Source organism: Schistocerca piceifrons, chromosome 7, assembly GCF_021461385.2.
Source record: "Schistocerca piceifrons isolate TAMUIC-IGC-003096 chromosome 7, iqSchPice1.1, whole genome shotgun sequence".
NCBI lineage: Eukaryota > Metazoa > Arthropoda > Insecta > Orthoptera > Acrididae > Schistocerca > Schistocerca piceifrons.
In genome coordinates, this window is record NC_060144.1 from 353,542,080 (window position 1) to 353,563,417 (window position 21,338).

The 21,338-nt window shown below is 42.8% G+C and overlaps 1 protein-coding gene across 1 annotated transcript in view; it reads right to left on the bottom strand.

The window, feature by feature from the left end:
* Positions 1 to 5,549, bottom strand: part of LOC124805200 (glutathione S-transferase 1-like) — a 112,574-nt gene extending 107,025 nt beyond the window's left edge. Inside the window, exon 1 of the mRNA XM_047265696.1 lies at positions 5,447 to 5,549. The gene's annotated coding sequence lies outside the window, so the exon portion shown is untranslated. The remainder of the gene's footprint in view (positions 1 to 5,446) is intronic.
* Positions 5,550 to 21,338: the final 15,789 nt, after the last annotated feature.

Consider the following 21,338-nt stretch of genomic DNA (forward strand, 5'->3'; position numbering starts at 1 on the left):
AAATCTAATTTCTTATATGGATATGGTGTCTGTTCTTTCGGGTATGTCCGAAAGGACAGACACCACTGATGAACTGCAGCTTATATATTAATACTCTCAGCTGCTGAAGGGCGTTGATATATATCAACGGAGACAGGTGAAAATGTGTGTCCCGACCGGGACTCGAACCCGGGATCTCCTGCTTACATGGCAGATGCTCTATCCATCTGATTGGGTAGGACACTACGAATGTAGTGTGTGGACATACAAGGTAAGAATGTGGGTCTCGCGGAGGGCGTGCGCGAGATAGTCCCTGCAATCGCACTATTCTCTGCGTCCTCAGTGGCTCAGATGCATAGAGCGTCTGCCATATAAGCAGGAGATCCCGGGTTCGAGTCCCGGTCGGGGCACACATTTTCACCTGTCTCCGTTGATGTATATCAGGGCTTAACAACTGGCCGGTTTTGAGCGCGAGTACTCGCGTCTGCTCAGGCACTTGCTCGCGAGCAGCTGCAAGGTCGCGGAGTAGGGAGGGAGGGGAGGGAGGGGAAATGCGCGCGCACGTATGAATAGGACCGCAGCGTGCCTATTGAATTCGCGCCGACTGTTTAACGTTAAAAGTACTACGATCAGCTCTAACAGTCACTTCGCTGGTTAAGAATCATGTCAAGTCGCCGTTGTGTAACCCCAACCATGCTTTCGCAGTTCAACCCCCATTGGGAGGAATTGTATCTGTTTACAGAAAAAGATGATGTTGCAAAATGTTTAGTGTGTCACAAAACGCTGAATTCTTTTAGGAAATTTAATTTGCAGCGACATTATATGTCGTACCACGTGAAAGACTACGGAAGTGGAAAATGTGATGGACCAGATCGTGCACAGGAAGTTATTAAACTTAAAAGGAAGCTATGCGAAGAAGATCTGGACGACGAAGAAAAATCAACTGAGGCAGCTCTCAGAATGAGTTACAAAATTGCTTTGCTTTTAGCAAAATCCCTGCTCCCCATCACTGATGGCGATTTAGTAAAATAATGTTTGGTAGTTGCCGCGGAACATCTCAAGTCGAACAGTTTCGGATTGTGCCATTATCTAACATGACCATTATGCGTCGCATACAGGACATGGTCGACGACGTCCAGAGCCAGCTTGCAAATATCCTTAAAGATTTTATGGCGTATTCTCTATCTCTGGACGAAAGTGTTGATATCACAGGAACAGCGCAGCTTACCATATTTATTAGAGGTGTTAATAGAGATCTTCAGGTGAGGGAGGAGCTCCTCGATGTAGTAGCCATGAAGAACACTACAACCGGAAGTGATATTTTAAGTAGTGTTGAAGAAAGTGTTGAAAATATAGGATTGTCGTGGAATTCTTTTGTTTCAGTGTCTACAGACGGTGCACCAGCGATGACAGGGAAAAAATCAGGTTTCGTGGCGCTGTTGAAGGAGAAAATGCAAAAACTGACCGTGCCGAATGAAACAAGGGGCGTTCACTGGCTGATCCACCAGGAAAACTTGTGTGCAAAGAGTATCACTCCAAAAAATGTGATGAGTGTTGTTTTTCGTACAACCAATTATATAAGGAAGCATGGGCTACAACACAGGCAATGTAAAAGCTTTCTTCAGTATGTAGAAAGACAGTATGGTAGCCTGCCTTATTACAGCGAGGTCCGCTGGCTTAGTCATGGCGAATTATTAAATCGATTTTTTTGCCTATTAAATGAAATAAATATGTTCATGGAAATAAATAATATGCGTGTTGCTGAACTGAAAGAGCCTTCATGGAAATGTGATCTCGCGTTCTTAGCAGATTTAATCAGCCATCTGAATGCTTTGAACATTTCACTACAAGGTAAAGATCTGCTAATTACTCATTTCATAGATGGAATACGAGCTTTTAAAATGAAATTGACCCTTTGGGTGAGTCAGCTGGAAACAGGAAATCTAGCTCATTTTCCTACATTATCATCCATGCAAGATGTTCACAAAGACTGTGAACGTTATTCACATGCCCTTAAGGAAGAATTTGATCAACACTTTCAAGATCTGACAACATTAGACAGTGATTTTGATCTGTTCTCCTCTCCATATTCAGCGAATATTGAAGAGATTCGTCCTGAGCTGCAACTAGAAATTATTGACCTGCAGTGTGACAGAGAATACAGAGACAAATTTCAGAACAAGAAAAACATTTTGGAATTCTACAGAGGCTTCCCTCAGGATAGATTTCCTGGTTTGCACAAACTGGTGGCTACAATAATATCAGTGATCGGTTCCACGTATGTTTGTGAACAACTGTTCTCTGCAATGAAATGTAACAAGACGCGCCAGAGAAACGCATTGTCTGATCGAAATTTAAACTGCACGCTGCGCCTACGATGCACAAGAACAATTACTCCGAACATAGACACAATTGTAAAGGGCAAAAAGTACAAGATAACCGAGAACCCCACACTTCAGTGACACCTTTTATTGTGTAACAGTTCACAAATTAATACGAATGTAGAGGCATACACTAAGCTAATAAAATTATGTGGCACGTGTACATTCTCCTTTGTTTGTTTGAATTTGTCGCAGTAATAATTCGTGAGTGATATCCCTGCAGGTGACCGCGGATTTACATTGACTGGCGGCAGCTGTTGTGTGCCCCACGTGACTCTCCCCACTCTCCGCTCTGGTCCGGTAGTGGGGGTAGCGTACTCGCGCTGCTCCGTGCTCGCGCCTTGCTGCTCACAGCTTGCTCCGCGAGCACGTATGTTGTGAAGCCCTGATGTATATCAACGCCCGTCAGCAGTTGAAGGTATTAATATTGAATTCTAATTTCAAATATATTTTGGTGATTTAATAGTCTTGCTCCACAGGACGAAATGGTATTCAGGGATATGAGAAAACGATCATTCGAAGCACAAAATCTAGTCAATATGGGCTCTAAAATGGATGCCTTAGGTGATTCGAAGCACAAAATCTAGTCAACATGGGCTCTAAAATGAATGCCTTAGATGATACGAGAGCTTGTTCATCTTCTATACTGAGAAGCAAGTCTCTTTTATTGGAAGCTCTTTGCTTTCCATATTTTGAGAAATGGTAATATGGACCAAAATAAGGAAAAAGTGCAGTAAACATAGGTTCTAAAATGCTAGGAACACTTCTTCATCTTCGCTACTACGAAACATAATTGTTCTACTAAATAAGTTCTACTAAATAAGTTAAGCATTTTAGAGTCTATGGTTACTAGACATTTTTTTCTTGTTTTGGTCCTCACTACTTCCTCCGAAAGTATGGAAAGCAAAGACCTTGCACTAGAAAAGATACATTTCACAGAATCGAACGTAAATAACTGCTCATAGCTCTTAAGGTATGTATTTTAGAGCCCATGGTCTCTTGACTTTCGGATGATCGTCCCTGTCGTATCCCTGAATACGACTACTGAATCGCTGATGTAGCCTTGTCCGAGGGGACATGACTTTAAATCATCCCATTTATACCGCATAACATTGTATTGAGGACACGGAGGATACGTCACACCAAGATGACCTATTTTCTTTCCTCTTACACTACTGGCCATTAAAATTGCTACACAAAGAAGAAATGCAGGTGATAAACGGGTATTCATTGGACAAATATATTATACTAGAACTGACATGTGATTACATTTTCAAGCAATTTGGGTGCATAGATCCTGAGAAATCAGTACGCAGAACAAGCACCTCTGGCCGTAATAACGGCCTTGATACGCCCGCACATTGCGTAAAACAGAGCTTGAATGGCGTGTACAGGTACAGCTGCCCATGCAAATTCAACACAACACCACAGTTCATCATGAGTAGTGACTGGCGTATTGTGACGAGCCAGTTGCTCGGCCACTATTGACCAGACGTTGGTGAGAGATCTGGAGAATGTGCTGGCCAGGGCAGCAGTCGAACATTTTCTGTATCCAGAAAGGCCCGTACAGGACCTGCAACATGCGGCCGTGCATTATCCTGCTGAAATGTAGGGTTTCGCAGGGATCGAAAGAAGGGTAGAGCCACGGGTCGTAACACATCTAAAACGTAACGTCCACTGTTCAAAGTGCCGTCAATGCGAACAAGAGGTGACCGAGACGTGTAACCAGTGGCACCCCATACCATCACGCCGGGTGATACGCCAGTATGGCGATGACGAATACACGCTTCCAATGTGCGTTCACCGCGATGTCGCCAAACACGGATGCGACCATCATGATGCTGTAAACAGAACCTGGATTCATCCGAAAAAATGACGTTTTCCCATTCATGCACCCAGGTTCGTCGTTGAGTACACCATCGCAGGCGCTCCTGTCTGTGATGCAGCGTCAAGGGTAACCTCAGCCATGGTCTCCGAGCTGATAGTCCATGCTGCTGCAAACGTCGTCGAACTGTTCGTGCAGATGGTTGTTGTCTTGCAGACGTCCCCATCTGTTGACCCAGGGATCGAGACGTGGCTGCACGATCCGTTACAGCCATGCGTATAAGATGCCTGTCATCTCGACTGCTAGTGATACGGGACCCAGCACGGCGTTCCGTATTACCCTCCTGAACTCACCGATTCCATATTCTGCTAACAACGCGAGCAGCAATGTCGAGATAGGCTACAATCAGACATTTATCAAAGTCGGAAACGTGATGGTACGCATTTCTCCTCCTTACACGAGGCATCGCAACAACGTTTCACCAGGCAACGCCGGTCAACTGCTGTTTGTGTATAAGAAATCGGTTGGAAACTTTCCTCATGTCAGCACGTTGTAGGTGTCGCCACCGGCGCCAACCTTGTGTAAATGCTCTGAAAAGCTAACCATTTGAATATCACAGCATCTTCTTCCTATCGGTTAAATTTCGAGTCTGTAGCACGTGATCTTCGTGGTGTAGCAATTTTAATGGCCAGTAGTGTACATTTGCATATTGTGTGATGGAAAATGTCTATATGCCTAAACATGTATATGCCTCAATCTCTCTTATCTTAATCTCACTGTCTCTAAGCAAGATATACGATGGTGGCGGGCGCAATAAGGTTCACGGAGTCTTCTTGGAATACAGATCATCCCTTCCAACAAGTCTAAGTCTGTCATTCGCCTTCCGTCATACTGATTTTATGTGATCGTTTCATAACATACCACTTCTTAGTATCTAGCCCTATATACGTGTATTGTATCGTGTAAGGTGCTCAAGATCTTCACCATTAGCCTCGTAATCAGATACGGTACCGTTCTTTCTCTTCGTTATAGGCAGTATCTTACGTTTACCCACATTTAAAGATAGCTGCCAATGATTACAACAAGTATACATTTTGTCCGTGTCTTTGTGCGGTTCTTTACGATCATAAAAAGACGAAACTCTCATGGAGGTCGCAGTGAATGAATATAACGTTTGTACTCGTGGGACCTAATTGGATCTTGTAGCATTTATAATATGAAGCATAAACGCAATGTTGCCGGTGGTATGTGAGTGACTTACGTTGAAGTTGTTGACAACTGTAGGAAGACTTGGCCCTGAAGCGTGCGCTACCTTTCGCCTGGCAGATAACGGAGCACTGCAGGCGAGTGTCGGCTGTTAGCACGTGCCGCTATCGCCACTTGCTTACGAGCCGTGATATCGCGAGATCCCGAGAGGGGGAAGCGCTGTGTCACGCTGAGGCGATAAAAGCAGTCGAACAACTGGAAGCTTTTTACAGTGACTCGGCACAAGTACAAATGCACGTAAGTAAAGCCGTAGTTTCATACACATATTGCGACGTAAGCTGCATCTGACAAGCTGACACTGAGGCGCAGCACCTTACTTACATCGTAACAAACACGTAATATGAGTGACGCGCAGGGTAGGTGGCATCAGATACCCGGGAGTATGTAGTTGTTGTGTGGTCTAGTAGAGGTCACTAGCTGACGGGCACTGTTTGAGCTGCAGTCAGAATACCGTAGAGTATACTTGCGGTTCTGTTTGTTTAATGTCTAATTGTCCAAGATGCGACTCCAGGCGGGTGTAAAATGAATGTGCGCAACGGAAAATAATAAACTCTAAAATGAAGACTTGGCCCTGTCTGACTACCCCCTGAAGCAGATCTTAGGATCTCTTAATTCCATAAATTATAATCTAAACACAAATGAATGATCAAGGCAACTAATCCTTTATTATGACTGCGCGGTCTAGTATCAATAACGCGAAATGATTGACATTATCTATGTACCAAACACTACAAGACACTAATTTCAAAGATGATCTGTGATGCTGTGGAACTTCAGTGGAAATAAACTAACGTGATCACAGCTGTTTAGCTTTTATAGCCCTAATAAACTGAAGCAATTTGCGATATCACCGTATTTACTGCGTCCGGTGCGTCGAAGTGATGTTTCTCGTACTCGTCTGCGACGATGGAAGAACTCCAGCCACAAATAAACTCTTTCAAACACTAGGACGGCAGAAGGCGGTTCTCTGACAAATATACTCTAATACTGTCTTCTCCTCTCTGAGTTCTACAGACGAGAAACGCGAACTCCCAGCCACAAGAACGGATTTCAGACAACGTCTCAACGTAAGTATAGGCCGAGGAAGTGCTCTCAATTACTGAACGCTGCGTCCTCAACGACGACTTCCAACCCGGGGCTGAAGTCCTGAACCGTATAGGTTCGCAACAGTACAGTGCCTAGCTGATCTAACCATAAACTGTCCTGAGAGCAGGGACAGCAAGTCCGTCTGTACCAACAAAGATGATATCGAGCGACCATCACACGCAGCGCTCACAACGGAAGACCTCGTCTCTCCACCACTGGCCTCCCAGCAAGACTCGACTCCCCACCCTCGTAATTTCGAAAACGAATCATATTCTCGAAACCACGAACTATTCTCCCTCTCTACAGATTCTTCTGAACGCCGACCAACCATATTTTAGTCTTTTGTCGTCCAGCGCGGAAAGCTTGCGAGGAAAAACCTATACTCGTACAATGGTATACATCTGAATAAAAATCCTTGGAAAATAGCCCAGCCGGCATGCTTTCCGAGGTGACGCTTCCTCGTTCCTTTCAGCTGCGTCCAAGATTTTCGTAGTTTCTGAAGTATAATCATTCCCGTCGCGACTCTATTGTGCCCCATCACTCAGGTGTCACAACGTCCCTCTTGCCACTTCCTGTGTTTAAGCAGAACCAACACACCTGTGTCTGCCTTCCACCCAGGGCTTGAGTTCCGCCTGCCGTTTCATTTCTACGGCCGTTCCAACCTCTACTACTATGATAATAAAGACACTCCGGCAATAAGCGTTAACAATTACTTATGAGGCGTACGTGACAATGTCAGTCTCCTTTAAATACTCATGTACACGATGTACAACCTATCAAATGATATCTAATTGTGTTGTAGTTCACGGCAAAGTATGTGGATGAGTGCTTGTAAGGTGCGAAATCATAGCCACCTTACTAATGTTTATTAATTACTATTATAATTGTGCACGGTTATGAGTGAATGGAGGTGTGAATGTGAAATAATGTTTTATGTGAAGCTCTTATACTATAAATTGAAGTAACTAGTCTCGTGAGGATTGTTCGAGAATGATATGTGTGTGTGAATCATTCGTACTGGTGAATTGGTTATAAACTGTTTCGTTTATGGTGCTGAGGAAATATGATCACGATTTCGTTAAAGTAGTTTTGTTAAGAGGGAATTAATTTTTTATTTGCCGATTTTCAGAATTTATTTATGTTAATTTATTGTTCTGATTCAGTGACAAATTTTGATCCTTTCCGTACATATGCGAGGCATTAAGCGGGTTTGATGCTTCTTTCCCATTCATTGGCTATGATGCTTCCCTCCCAATCAGAAATTAGCATATTCGCGCGCATTTTGGGAATTAGAAACTTCTTTTGCGTAGAGAGATGAGTAGGGCCAGGGCTTGGATCTCATTGTGATCAGACATTTTGATAGGTGCTCCGATGAAAATTATTAATATGGTGATGTTTCGGTACCAAAATATTTGAGAAGTGCTGTAAAGTGTGGAAGATAGTTGAATTTAATGCGTGTTGAAATCAGAACTTATGGTGACATTTTAAATAAGTGAATTTCGCCTGCCGTGTTGCTTACCCGCGTACTTGAATATTTTGTTACGCGAGACTGATCATAGCAACATTTGAGCGGGCTGTTCTGAAAGAAATAAGCCGTTTCTAAACTTTCGGTGAAGGATATTAATTACCATAAACTGGCCAATATTGTGAATGATGTGTGCGTTTGGACTTGAGACTTTGTACAGCTTACAATAAGGCTTGTCAGTAACTGCTGTATGCAAGCTTACTTTTATTTAACCGTTATTAACATTGCACAGTCAAAACCAATTTTAGTGCAGCTGTTTCTTCTATAGCTTTTTCCAGCTGAAAACTACATTTCAGTAACCTCAAGGAGGCGTGCGTATGAGAAGAGGTTCACCGTAAGATGAGTGGAACTTTTTAAGCAGCAGAATCGCACCGCGCCGCCGCAACACGCCGACTTATTTTCGGCAGGAAGGGGGTGGGGAGTGATGTTCTCCCTTTGCATGTCTAATCTATGACCTCTGCACACATGACTAAACCTAATACCTCAGATTTCCAGCCACCCACACTGAACATTTTTCTGCAGTGTGCAGTGTCTGAAATTTCAAGACAGTTTACCATTTCGTATGACACTGTGACAGTCACTTAGAATCAGCAACGCGTGATAATCATACAAAATTCAATCGATATTAGGACTGAGTACCTACAGTAGTAGTGGATGAGGAGACGATTTCCTCCCCCCTCCCCACTCCCCTGACCTACTTTGACCGGGTCCGCAGCTCGTGGTCGTGCGGTAGCGTTCTCGCTTCCCACGCCCGGGTACCCTGGTTCGATTCCCGGCGGGGTCAGGGATTTTCTCTCCCTCGTGATGACTGGGTGTTGTGTGCTGTCCTTAGGTTAGTTAGGTTAAAGTAGTTCTAAGTTCTAGGGGACTGATGCCCGTAGCTGTTAAGTCCCATAGTGCTCAGAGCCATTTGAACAATTTTGAACTTTGACCGGGTTTTCCCAGCAATCCTCCTCCCCCATAACCTAGACAGCTATGACGCACACTTTGGAACTGTACACTTGTGTGTAAAGTCTCTGTATTTAATGCTTTAAGACAATTTAGTGCAACGGGGCTACACCTTCTCCGCCACCATCGCCGTCAGATATGTGTGTAACATTATCAGATTAGGAAGGAGGTGTTTTATTTGTTAAAACAATTAGGAATGTTTTATTCCGCGTTTAAACATTTACACAGACGTCTGCGGGGCGCTAACACTTCCTAGTAGCTAACAATCACTGCAGACAATGCCACATGGTCACTATGCACTGCATTTGTCTCACACGGGGCCCCACAAGAGGTGTTGGCTGACTACTAGCTCACACCAGAGGGCTCTGCCCAGCTCAGAGGTTGCATGCAAACTGTCGAAAGGCCCATCGAGAGTGCCCTGGCATCAGCCCCACCAACGTATGCCTCTACACTTCAGGGAAGTAGTCACTTGCTATCTCAATAGATCTAACACAAGCGTTTCTGAGAATACATAAATATACTCTAGACCCAGGGGGTGTACACCTTCACCTGCCTGACACGATGCACAAGCAATTTTAGTTCCCTTTCAGACGCCTCACATAAATGCACTCAGCTTGAATATGTGCCTGTTGGATAGTACGCATTAACATGTTTCTCGACAGCAAGTGCAAAATGGCTAAGCAGGGATGGCTAGAGGACAAATGTACGGATGCAGAGACTTATCTCACTAGGGGTAAGATATAAACTGCCTACAGGAAAATTAAAGAGACCTTTGGAGAAAAGAGAACCACTTCCACTTGTATGAATATCAAGAGCTCAGATGGAAACCCAGTTCTAAGCAAAGAAGGGAAAGCAGAAAGGTGAAAGGAGTATATAGAGGGTCTATACAAGGGCGATGTACTTGAGGACAATATTATGGAAATGGAAGAGGATGTAGATGAAGATGAAATGAGAGATATGATACTGCGTGAAGAGTTTGACAGGGCACTGAAAGACCGAAGTCTAAAGAAGGCCCCAGGAGTAGACAACATCCCATTAGAACTACTGACAGCCTTGGGAGAGCCAGTCCTGACAAAACTCTACCATCTGGTGACCAAAATGTATGAGACAGGCGAAATACCCTCAGACTTCAAGAAGAATATAATAATTCCAATCCCAAAGAAATTAGGTGTTGAAAGATGTGAAAATTACAGAACTATCAGTTTAATAAGACACGGATGCAAAATACTAACATGAATTCTTTACAGACGAATGGAAAAACTGGTAGAAGCCGACTTCGGGGAAGATCAGTTTGGAGTCCGTAGAAATATTGGAACACGTGAGGGAATACTGACCTTACGACTTATCTTAGAAAGCTTTTGAGAATGTTAACTGGAATACTCTCTTTCAAATTCTGAAGGTGGCAGGGGTAAAATACTGCGAGCGAAAGGCTATTTACAATTTGTACAGAAACCAGATGGCAGTTAGAACAGTCGAGGGACATGAAAGGGAAGCAGTGGTTGGGAAGGGAGTGAGACAGGGTTGTAGCCTCTCCCTGATGTTATTCAATCTGTATATTGAGCAAGCAGTGAAGGAAACAAAAGAAAAATTCGGAGTAGGTATTAAAATCCACGGAGAAGAAATAAAAACTTTGAGGTTCGCCGATGACATGGTAATTCTGTCAGAGACAGCAAAGGAACTGGAACAGCAGTTGAACGGAATGGACAGTGTCTTGAAAGGAAGAAATAAGATGAACATCAGCAACAGCAAAACGAGGATAATGGAATGTAGTCGAATTGAATCAGGTGATGCTGAGGGAATTAAATTAGGAAATGAGACACTTAAAGTAGTAAATGAGTTTTGCTATTTGGGGTGCAAAATAACTGGTGATGGTCGAAGTAGAGAGGATATAAAATGTAGACTGGTAATGACAAGGAAAGCGTTTCTGAAGAAGAGAAATTTGTTAACATCCAGTATAGATTTAAGTGCGAGGAAGTCGTTTCTGAAAGTATTTGTATGTAGTGTAGCCATGTATGGAAGTGAAACATGTACGATAGATAGTTTGGACAAGAAGATAAATGTGGTGCTACAGAAGAATGCTGTAGATTAGATTGGTAGATCACATAACTAATGAGGAAGTATTGAACAGAATTGGGGAGGAGTTTGTGGCACAACTTGACTAGAAGAAGGGATCGGTTGGTAGGACATATTCTGAGGCATCAAGGGATCACCAATTTAGTATTGGAGGGCAGCGTGGAGGGTAAAAATCGTAGAGGGAGACCAAGAGATGAATACACTAAGCAGATTCAAAAGGGTGTAGGCTGCAGTACGTACTGGGAGATGAAGCAGCTTGCACAGGATAAAGTAGCATGGAGAGCTGCATCAAACCAGTCTCTGGACTGAAGACCACAACAACAACAACATCTCCAGTTTTGGCTTAATCAAGAATCATAATCGGTTTCGACCCACACTGGCCATCTTCAGGTACTACAAAAGGAAGAAAGTAAAAAACCTATATTGAGATATTAAAACAAAAATATGTTTCTAGGTCTACTTGTGAGTTAAGTAATGAATAATTATAATGCATATTGACCATACCTATGGTCCATGGGTGGCATTTCGTGAAGAAATGTTCATGCATTGTCAGACTGAACACAATACCAAGAATCAAGGAATTATGCTGAAACAATCAAGCGCACTTTTCTTTCCTCCCTCTTTGCATTAACACACACGTCCTTTATAAGGTATATCTTTAATTGAGAAAACAATCAAATATATAAAAGTTGCAATATAAGTTTGGTCAGTTACTCATAAAATACACAAACAGAGTACAAGTTGTTAAAGTAGTAAAATATTTAAAGCAGAGCAAAGTGTTGACAACAAGAGAAACAAACGAGCGATAATTATAATAAATATTTCAGATGGCTGAGGGCGCTGCACTTCAAGGTGTTAGATGTTTACGTCATTGGCCATTAGCTCAGAAGAGTCAACGTGGCGTGAATGACAATCACGGCATTCTGCTGCAATCAAGAGGCATTGGTGTTCTTGCTGTGAGGTGTTTGCATTAGCTGGGAAGATGCTCAGAAGTGAATTTGTGGCCCGGATGGCACAATGCAGCACTGAGTCTCAGGTAGGTCCCATTTTCAACTGGACATTACATGCAGAGTGTGGCGACTACCTCAACTGAATAGATCGTCGTAAATATTAAAATATCTGTTCGACATATGTAACAAAATTTAAAAGAATCTAAAGAAGAGAAATAAACAACATGTAGCCTGTTTTAATTAAGGTAAAGTACGTTGCTATGTGGTATCTAGGCAAAACATCAAATGACATTGAGCAAACATTCCGGAGAAATTGGGTTAAAATTGCCTTCAGAACATCACTGTGTTATAACTTGCGTAAGAATGATAAATTTGGAAAATCTGGGCCCTATAAAATAACACGTTGTAACTGCAGGAAAAGCTGTATTGGCCAGACATACAGGTCTTTTGACTGGAGTTTTAAGGAACACAGCTATGCCAGCAATAAAACAGCATTGAGCTTACATACCGAAGGAGACATATTGACGAATAATTGCATATTTTGGGCAAAGCTGCATGCACTGTTCAGTTGGTTATCGGGCCTCTCTGTGTCTAAGTGCTTAACTGAGCCATCTGGGCCACTTATTCAGTCCCGGTCATCTGCCCAGCCAACGTAATCACCTCACAGCTCGAAGAGGAGTGCCTGCTATCTGCTGCGGAATGCCATCCTTGTCGTCTGGGCTGCGTCCTCCCGCTTCTGAGCTTATGGCCAGTGTTGTGCACAACTAACAGCTCACACACCATAACCATCAGAAGTATGTACCATAATTATCGCTCCTTTGTTCTGCTTATTATAAAGACTTTATTCTGTTTTATATAATGTTTTATTAGTTTAACGACCTGCATTCTATTTTTATGCCTTGCGAATAACTGATTAAACTTTTGTTCTAACTTTGACCTATTTTATTGTTTTCACAAGTAAATATTTGTCTTATGGAGAATGCGTACATGCACTGCAATGAGCAGGGAAATGAAAGTACACCCAGCTGTGCCAATGTAATTCCTTATTTGTTGGTATTGTGTTGAGCCTGACAATGCATGAATGTTTGTTCACCAAATGCTGCCCATGACCCATAGGTCTGTACTAAGAATATTTCAGCTGTACATTACTAAACTCAGAAGTAGATCTAGCAAAGAAATATTTTAGTTGTTTTAATGTCTTAATATAGGCCTTCTGATTTTTCCTAATGTGGCATTTTAAGACGGCCAGTGTGGGTCGATACCAGTTACAGTTGTTCTTAGAAAGTGAATTTGTCAAAAATAAATAAAAGTGCATAACTAAACAATACTGATGCCCTCAAACGAAATGTTTTCTTCTAAAAATATTTCGATCTATTCCTGAAACTATGTTTAAATGTCAATGGGTGCTGTGATACATTGGAGGACTGCAGTTTCCCTACAGAAATAGTTAAAACTGAATTTGATGGAGCTGTGAAGTTTATAAAGATATGATGTTATAGCCCAGTCAAGAAGGTAATTCATTCTCGTACAAAAAATGACCATTATCATTCCACCTAATTGCCTAGGTTGTGTAGATCACACATTTTGTACCAAGGTAGAGATCATAGAAATACAATTTATATTGTCATATCGAAACCACAGTCAAATCCGAAGGCAGGTTTGTCAATGAAGTACAATGCTTTGAATTAAAAGTGCGTTAATTACTGACACCAAAGTACAGCCAGTGCAGAATTTACCTCCTGGAGCACATATGTTCATGCAAACATCGAATATTCCAGAATGCTGGCATTTATACAACAATGAATATTCCATAATGTATAAACAAAACAAACAAACCATTTCAAGAATCTTTCAGTACAGTTAAGTTCTAAATAACTGCTGGCTTCAGATTTGAGCTAGTGACGCACAGCAGGCCAGCCAATGGTACCAACCATTACGTTTCATTGCATGTGCCACAGCTCGAGGCATTAGTCCTTGCAGCTGTCACCAACAGTTGAGGCCGGCTCAGTTGATGTGCGCCGGCCGGGGTGGCCGAGCGGTTCTAGGCGCTTCAGTCTGGAACCGCGCGACCGCTACGGTCGCAGGTTCGAATCCTGCCTCGGGCATGGATGTGTGTGATGTCCTTAGGTTAGTTAGGTTTAAGTAGTTCTAAGTTCTAGGGGACTGGTGACCTCAGATGTTAAGAAAATAAACAATTTTTTCAACCTTCAGTTGCAAGGATTTTTTTTAATTTTTTTTTTTTTTTTGCAACTGAAGGCTGAAAAAATTGTTTATTTTCTATACATATACGGTTGCTGACGCGCTGCATTATGTTAAAGATTTGTCAGATGTTAAGTCCCATAGTGCTCAGAGCCATTTGAACCATTCAGTTGATGTGCACTATTGTTGACATTACATCAAAACATCCTGGCAGGTGGGTTTGCAACATTGATGAAGACCGAGGTGTACAGAATCACTGACACCGCAACACCATGTGGCCAGGAATGAAGCAAAAGTTTATAACCCAGAGTACTTGCGTGCTACGAAGAAACTCATATGTTGCAAATTTAACCAGACCTATCGACCTGCGCACGAGGCAGAGCAAGCTGGGAAAAGCTGACAGGACAAGAGTATGACAAACCTACTCGTTGGACCCCCCCCCCCTCCCCCCTATAGGATTATGTCAGAAGCGTAGGGCTCAAGCCATTCAGTTGTGCTGCCAATCTGCCTGGATCTTGAACTGGAGAGAATGACAGGTTTTTGTGTATCAGAGAAACCACAGCCAATCCTTCTGGTAATCTGCTGGCTACCTCCCCACTGATTAACTCATGAAGTTTTGGCTCGAGATTCGCCATATCTGCGGCAAGGTGGCAGTGACACTTGAGGGAATTTCTCTGATTTTCGAAGCTGGTGTGCGTTCACCTTCCACCCTTTGAGGGACTTTGGACGAGGGATGCAAGCTGTCTATGATCTGGCTGGGGGAGGCACACCCTCATGGCCTTCTAGCTGCCTAGACGTCATCAGCCATTGTCGGGGCGACCCCTGAGACGGATGAATAGGGGGGGGGGGGAAGGGGTGACTGGGGCATTGCTGCTCAGCAACAAAAAACTAGCCTCAGCTATCACAACGAAGTGCATGACATGGGGACCATGAGTATGCACAGGGGTGCCTCACTGGCATAACTCCAGAGAATCTGAGCAGATCACGCTCATACTTCACTGCTGGTGACACACACAGCACCATGGTAGCTGCCAGGCCCAAACCAGGACAATGGATTCCACTGGCGTCATCGGGGCGTCAGCACATTTCGCAATCAGCTGCATTTCCACACACGCAGTGTGGCCCTGAGACCAGCCAGAACGCCGAATAAGGGTGCCTGAATAAACACGTTTCGATACTACCACTGTTTAACTGCACACCCTGGCGTGAATCTGACCTCTCCGTCGCCATTTCTCTCGCCCATGATGAAACGTAGGATAGGCCGAGTGTTCCCGAAACGACATGTCGTCGAGGAGTGTTCAACCAAATGCTACGATTTGGGTAACTTTCGACGCCAGAACGCTGTGGTTTGGTAGTGAGTAGAAGGATTGGGTATTTCGGTAATTACATGCAAGGATTGGTACTTGGCATATCTCCAGTTTAGCAAGATTGGCTCGGCACAGTGGAGTGCAGGGAGTCTCACTTTGTTCGATTCAGCATCTGTTCACAGGTATTAGATTTAATTTGTGTGCATGCATACGTTATGTTTAGAGCTACGTTTTGAAGCCATGTGAACCCATGAACTTACCACTGTTTAAGGATAATGGTAGACCTGATAATACAGCACCAGTAAGACGACAGTTTTACTGCCTTGCAGCGCACTAATGTATAGGTGAGGTCATCATTTGGCTCGAGATTGTTCAGAGTGTAGATGGGTGTTGATATGCAGGAAAAAGTCATTTGCAAGGTGTTTTTAGTATTTTGGCGAGTTATTTGTGTTTCTGGTATCAATTACAGTAGAGGTAAAGTACGTGAAATGGTAGAAACAAGTGCTGCTAATAGTACAGAGACTAAAGCTCCACTAACACAGAAAGTTCGTGTGTTAACAAATGAAAGTTCTCGTCAGAAATAGGAGATTGTGGAATTCCTTCGTAGATTTGAGGCTTTGGAAACGGCTCGGGCTTAGTCAGACTGAGTCACGAGAAAATAAGGCAGAGTCGGGAGTGGCTTCTTCTTTTAATCCGGCTGTAGCCACACTTATAAATCCCTTCTCGGGTAAAACAACGCGAGATGTGTCAATATTCGTTAATGATGTCACAGCTAATGTGCAATGAAAGGTTGGACAAACGAAGTAACTCTTAGTGCGGCTAACTTGCGTTTAACAGTCGAAGCCTTGACACATGTGTTGCATCATGAGACCCTCAGTAAAGCACATTCGCTTCAGCGTTACATAAAACAGAATAACACACGGATCTCTCTCGAGAAGCTCATTACTTTGTCCTTGAAAAGTACTGAGTCAGTGGAAATATTTTCAGAGAAAATTCACAATGTCATTGCGCAGGCGTATGAGCCTAACCAGAAAGTAAAGGCCCGTGAGGTATTACTGCTGGAAGCAAAAAACAAAACCTTAGTCTTTTCTTTGGCGCAGAATATCCGCGAAAATGCCATGAAGAGTTGACATTGAGAATCCTAGTGATTTAAAACCATCTATTAGAATTGCAGCGGAATTGAAGGAGATAGATTTTACCACGAAGCAGCGGTTAATGGTTCAAATGGCGCTAAGCACTATGGGACTTAACATCTGAGGTCATCAGTCCCATAGACTTAGAAACTACTTAAACCTAACTAACCTAAGGACATCACACATATCCATGCTCGAGTCAGGATTCGAACCTGTGACCGTAGCAGGCGCGCGGTTCCGGACTGAAGCACCTAGAACCTCTCGTCCACAGCGGCCGGCCAGCGGTTAATCACTAAGTATTCAGGGGTCAAATGTTTCAGGTGTGGATGTGGGGGCCACATGTAGGAATAGTGTAGCCAACCATATTCACGTGGGGAAGTGGGCTACCGAGAATTGGATTGTCACAATAGGAAGAATGGGAAGTGCCGTAGGGGCAAGAGTACATTAAACTCAAATAGCAAATCTTTGACTGCAGGAAAGCAGTCCTAGTGCCCCATAACACTGCACGGGTCAGTACACAGACGGAAACAAAGGCTTCTTGTGGATATGGGTGTGCATGTGTCCATTATTAGTGTGGGCCTAGTGAGCAGTAGGAGACTTTGGCTTCCATGAAATGTACGCAATAATAATGTTGCGTCTGCTATTGCGAAAACTAGCACATGTGGGTGAAGGACATTCAATGATCCTTGGGCTAGATTATCTCGTAAAAAATCGTGCTAGGATTGATCTTCGGCAATGCGTAGTTGAACTCGGTGGAACATTATTTCTGTTGGTTGATACAGTTGCAAACAAAGCCATGCCGCAAGGCTCACCTACCATGAAGACAAACGAGTTTGTTGAAGACTGATCAGCAGGATAAAACACCAGCTGGTATGGGAAAGGTAGTGTAGGTTTCAAAGGGTACTGATTTGTCTTGTGGGGTTTTGTACGTGGTTGAGCCACCCTCGAGCAATGAGGAGTTGAATGGTCCACACTCTTTTGTGTGCAGAAGCATAGCACACACGAATAATGTTAATAGGGAATACAAGGTTCCAATTAGCATGGATAACTATGGCAGAGTTGAACGTAGTGCATTGAAGGGTATAGTTTTAGCCGCTCTAGATGTAACAGGGGAAGAAGACTTCGATAGGTCGAGTCTGGATATAAGCCAAAAGCAAATTTTCAACAAAACAATGTTATGAGAGGTGGGGGGGGGGGGGGGGGAGGGGGAGTTAGTGATTGCACAGCTATGTAAGAAGTACTGCTGAAGTTTAGTGACTTGTTTTGTGCCTATGAGCTGTTACCATCAACTCTGGTAACTCAACACCGTATACCAACATGGAATAGTACACCCATTTATAGGAAATGGTATTACATAGCAAGACATTTTCAGCTTTTAGTAGAGTTCATTGAACATCAGCTACGAAATGGGATCATGGAATCTAGTGACAGTCTCTGGAGCACAAATATAGTTACTGTCCCTAATAAATCATTGAATGGAATGAAGTCATATAGGTTTACTGTGATTATACGTTTCTGAGTGCACAGACCGTTACACGTGTTTAACCAGTTCCTAATATGATGAAATCCTTAGATAATTTGGGTCAGTGTCATTACTTTGCTACAATGGATCTCAAAAGTGGTTATCTTTAGTTAGAAGTAGCACTTGAGAATAGACCAAAGACAGCTTTTATGTAACCTTGTGTACAAAATCAATTTAAGCGGATGCCATTCAGTTTAAAAAGAGCATCAACTACTTTTCGGCGATTACTAGACGGAGTTTTAAGAGGGTTAAAGTCTAAAGCCTATATCGTTTATTTAGATTACATAATGGTTTATCAAAAAGCTGTACCAGAGCATGTGAGATAGTTGAAGGAAGTGTTAAGTAGATTACAGTCGTCACGTTTGACACTGAGCATGGATAAGTGTCATTTCGCTCAAACTTGTCTTAACTATCTTGGACACGTAATTATGAATGTGATGTGCAAACTGATCCCCATCTTACAGAAGAAGTTCACCATTTTCCAACTCAACAAACAACCGGATAGATACACTCGTCAGTTTGTGTAACAATCACCGTAAATTCGTAAATGATTTTGCGTAATTAGCTGAAACTTTGATGAGATTACTCAAAAACAGGCATGAGGTTTCAGCGGGCATAGGAGTGCCAACTTGCGTTGAGAAATTGAAGGAGGCAGTGATTTCGGTCCCCGTATTGGATTTTCCCCATTTTAAAAAGGAATTCATTCTCTCATGCGACACTTGTAACGAAGCAGTCATGGCTCTATTCTGGGTTAGACTGTTAATGGACAGGGGCATCTAGTGGCATATGCTTTCAAGCAGTTAAATAAGGTGTAACACACCTGCTTGACAACTGAGAAGGAAAGCCTAGTGGTCGTATATGGCATTACGTATTTCTGTTGTTACTTCTATGGTAGAAAACTTAGGGTTGTGACTGATCATGCATCATTCAGATTATTGTTTGGTATGAAAGGCCTGTCTAGTCATCTAACAAGTTGGGGTCTCAAGCTTAATGAATTTGATTGCAAATTCATCCATAAGCCATGTAGCAAACACATGAATGCCAGCGCGTTAAGTCGAAAAGTGACGATGTACAGCACACTCGATTGGCAACAAGCACAGGCAGAGAATAAAGACTGTCAGGGTTTCAAGTCACGGCTGCGCTTTATGGTACAGTCATACTAAAAAGTATCCGAACGACCTGAATTCCATTTCTCCTGATTCGCATGCAACCGGCATAACGCAGCTGTCTAGCAGGTCCTCTAATCGCTCCTAGAAAATGCTTCCAACAAGTCACCACTAGAAAACACTGCTCTGTATCGCAGTAACTCAAGATGTAAAGTAATACCACGATGCTACAAATATCAGGGAACACTTTATCACAGATGAGACTGTCCTTAAGGCTTCTAAGCTCACATTTATTACAATAAATGACATACCTGAAATGTTACCACTCTCATTATTACGACAGATAGGTAATGCACGTAGTAAGTTCGTCGTATTCATGATTTCCTCTTCAAAGTAACATACAGTACTTATTATTTAACACAAAATGATATTAAAAATTTAAGTTATCCACGAGTAGCTAGTTGAGAATATGTATGAACTTCAAATGACACGACGAACCGTCTCGTTCGGCATATGGACTCAAACCAAGGTCAGGCAGACTAAGCAAAGATTTCATGACTGACGCAAACTAACAGTCATTCCTGGTTAGGCATACAGAGAGTGATATACCTCTATTTTAGACAGTATCAGTTAGCAAATATCAACTTTAATTTACATAACACAAACATTTTTAACGGACGCGAATTCCTCCCCAGCATCTCTTGTCCCTGTTAACGAACTACGAGAGATGTTAAATATTGCTTCTTCACAAGTAACTTACTTGAAATGCCGTGAGGTAAAACTTTGTGTTGGACAGGGATTCGAACTCAGAACCTAATCGGATTGATATCGAAACACAACCAACTGTGACATATCGGATTTCCTTGCCAGTAGCTAGGTGTTTAATTGAAATGACGAGAAGAAACATTAATTTTTTCCTTCCCAGGGCTCCAACCCGGCACCTATCGCTGTTATATTCTAGAGAAAACGAACGTTAAATATGGGTTTGTTGCACCAGCAGCGACATGTGAGCATGTTTGAACTAGAAATAATACGACGAAGAGTTCAGTGCTCACTGGGAATAGAGCCCCACACATATCGTTGTTGACTACACACAAAGAGACATCAGCTACCGAATTTTTCTCCACCAGCAGCTCGGAATAACATCTTGAACTTACAGTGATCTCGCCAATAGTTCTGTGTCCCACTGGGAGTCAAAAACCTCAGATATCGTTAGTGTTGACAACGAATGAAAAAACATTAAAAATCAAAATTATTATCCACCAGCAGGTAGGTGTTCTCATGCTAGAGCTTGATAATACATAATGAAATGTATAGTGCCGGGCCAGGATTCGAACCCATTCACACGAAATATGTGGACATGTTGAGGAATCTGCAGTTTTGAACAAACAACAAATTGTAGCCGAGCTGTATTGCCACGAAGGTTGGTTAGTTTGTGGGATTAAAGGGACCAGACTGCGACGGTCATCGGTCCCTTGCCACGAAGGGATCAAATTCCGCGTTAAGGGCGGTCAGGGTTGCATTCTCAGTTCATAACCAATTTTATCGGCATACAGAAGCTCAGATAAAAGATGGAATAAGCGTCCTGTTACTCTACATAGCGTTTGTTTCGTCACCAGAAATAAATAAGTAGTAAAGAAAGGTTACTGGTGATAGAGTTTCCACATGCCGCCACTCCAGACTTTATTGTGGTTCAACCTAACGTCTACTTGGCAGAGAAGGAATATCATCCTTAATGTGAATATCAGACCACACTACCATTATATCTTCTTCACTTGGTGTAGTCAGAAGAGAATGGAATCTTTTCTCCTTATCTAAAATCGTTGACAGAAGGGGGAATCGAACCCAGACCATAGGTGTAAGAACCCACTATCAGTCCAACAGACCACCAAACCCTCTTTTCTGTGACTCATTTTTCTATTGTGACGCCGTTGCGCCACACTGGATGAGAATTCTGACACACAGGCTCCCCGTAGTAAATTGCAGCATGTTCAGTAAATTCATTTACTTGGTTGACCAAATCACCATCAACTAGCTG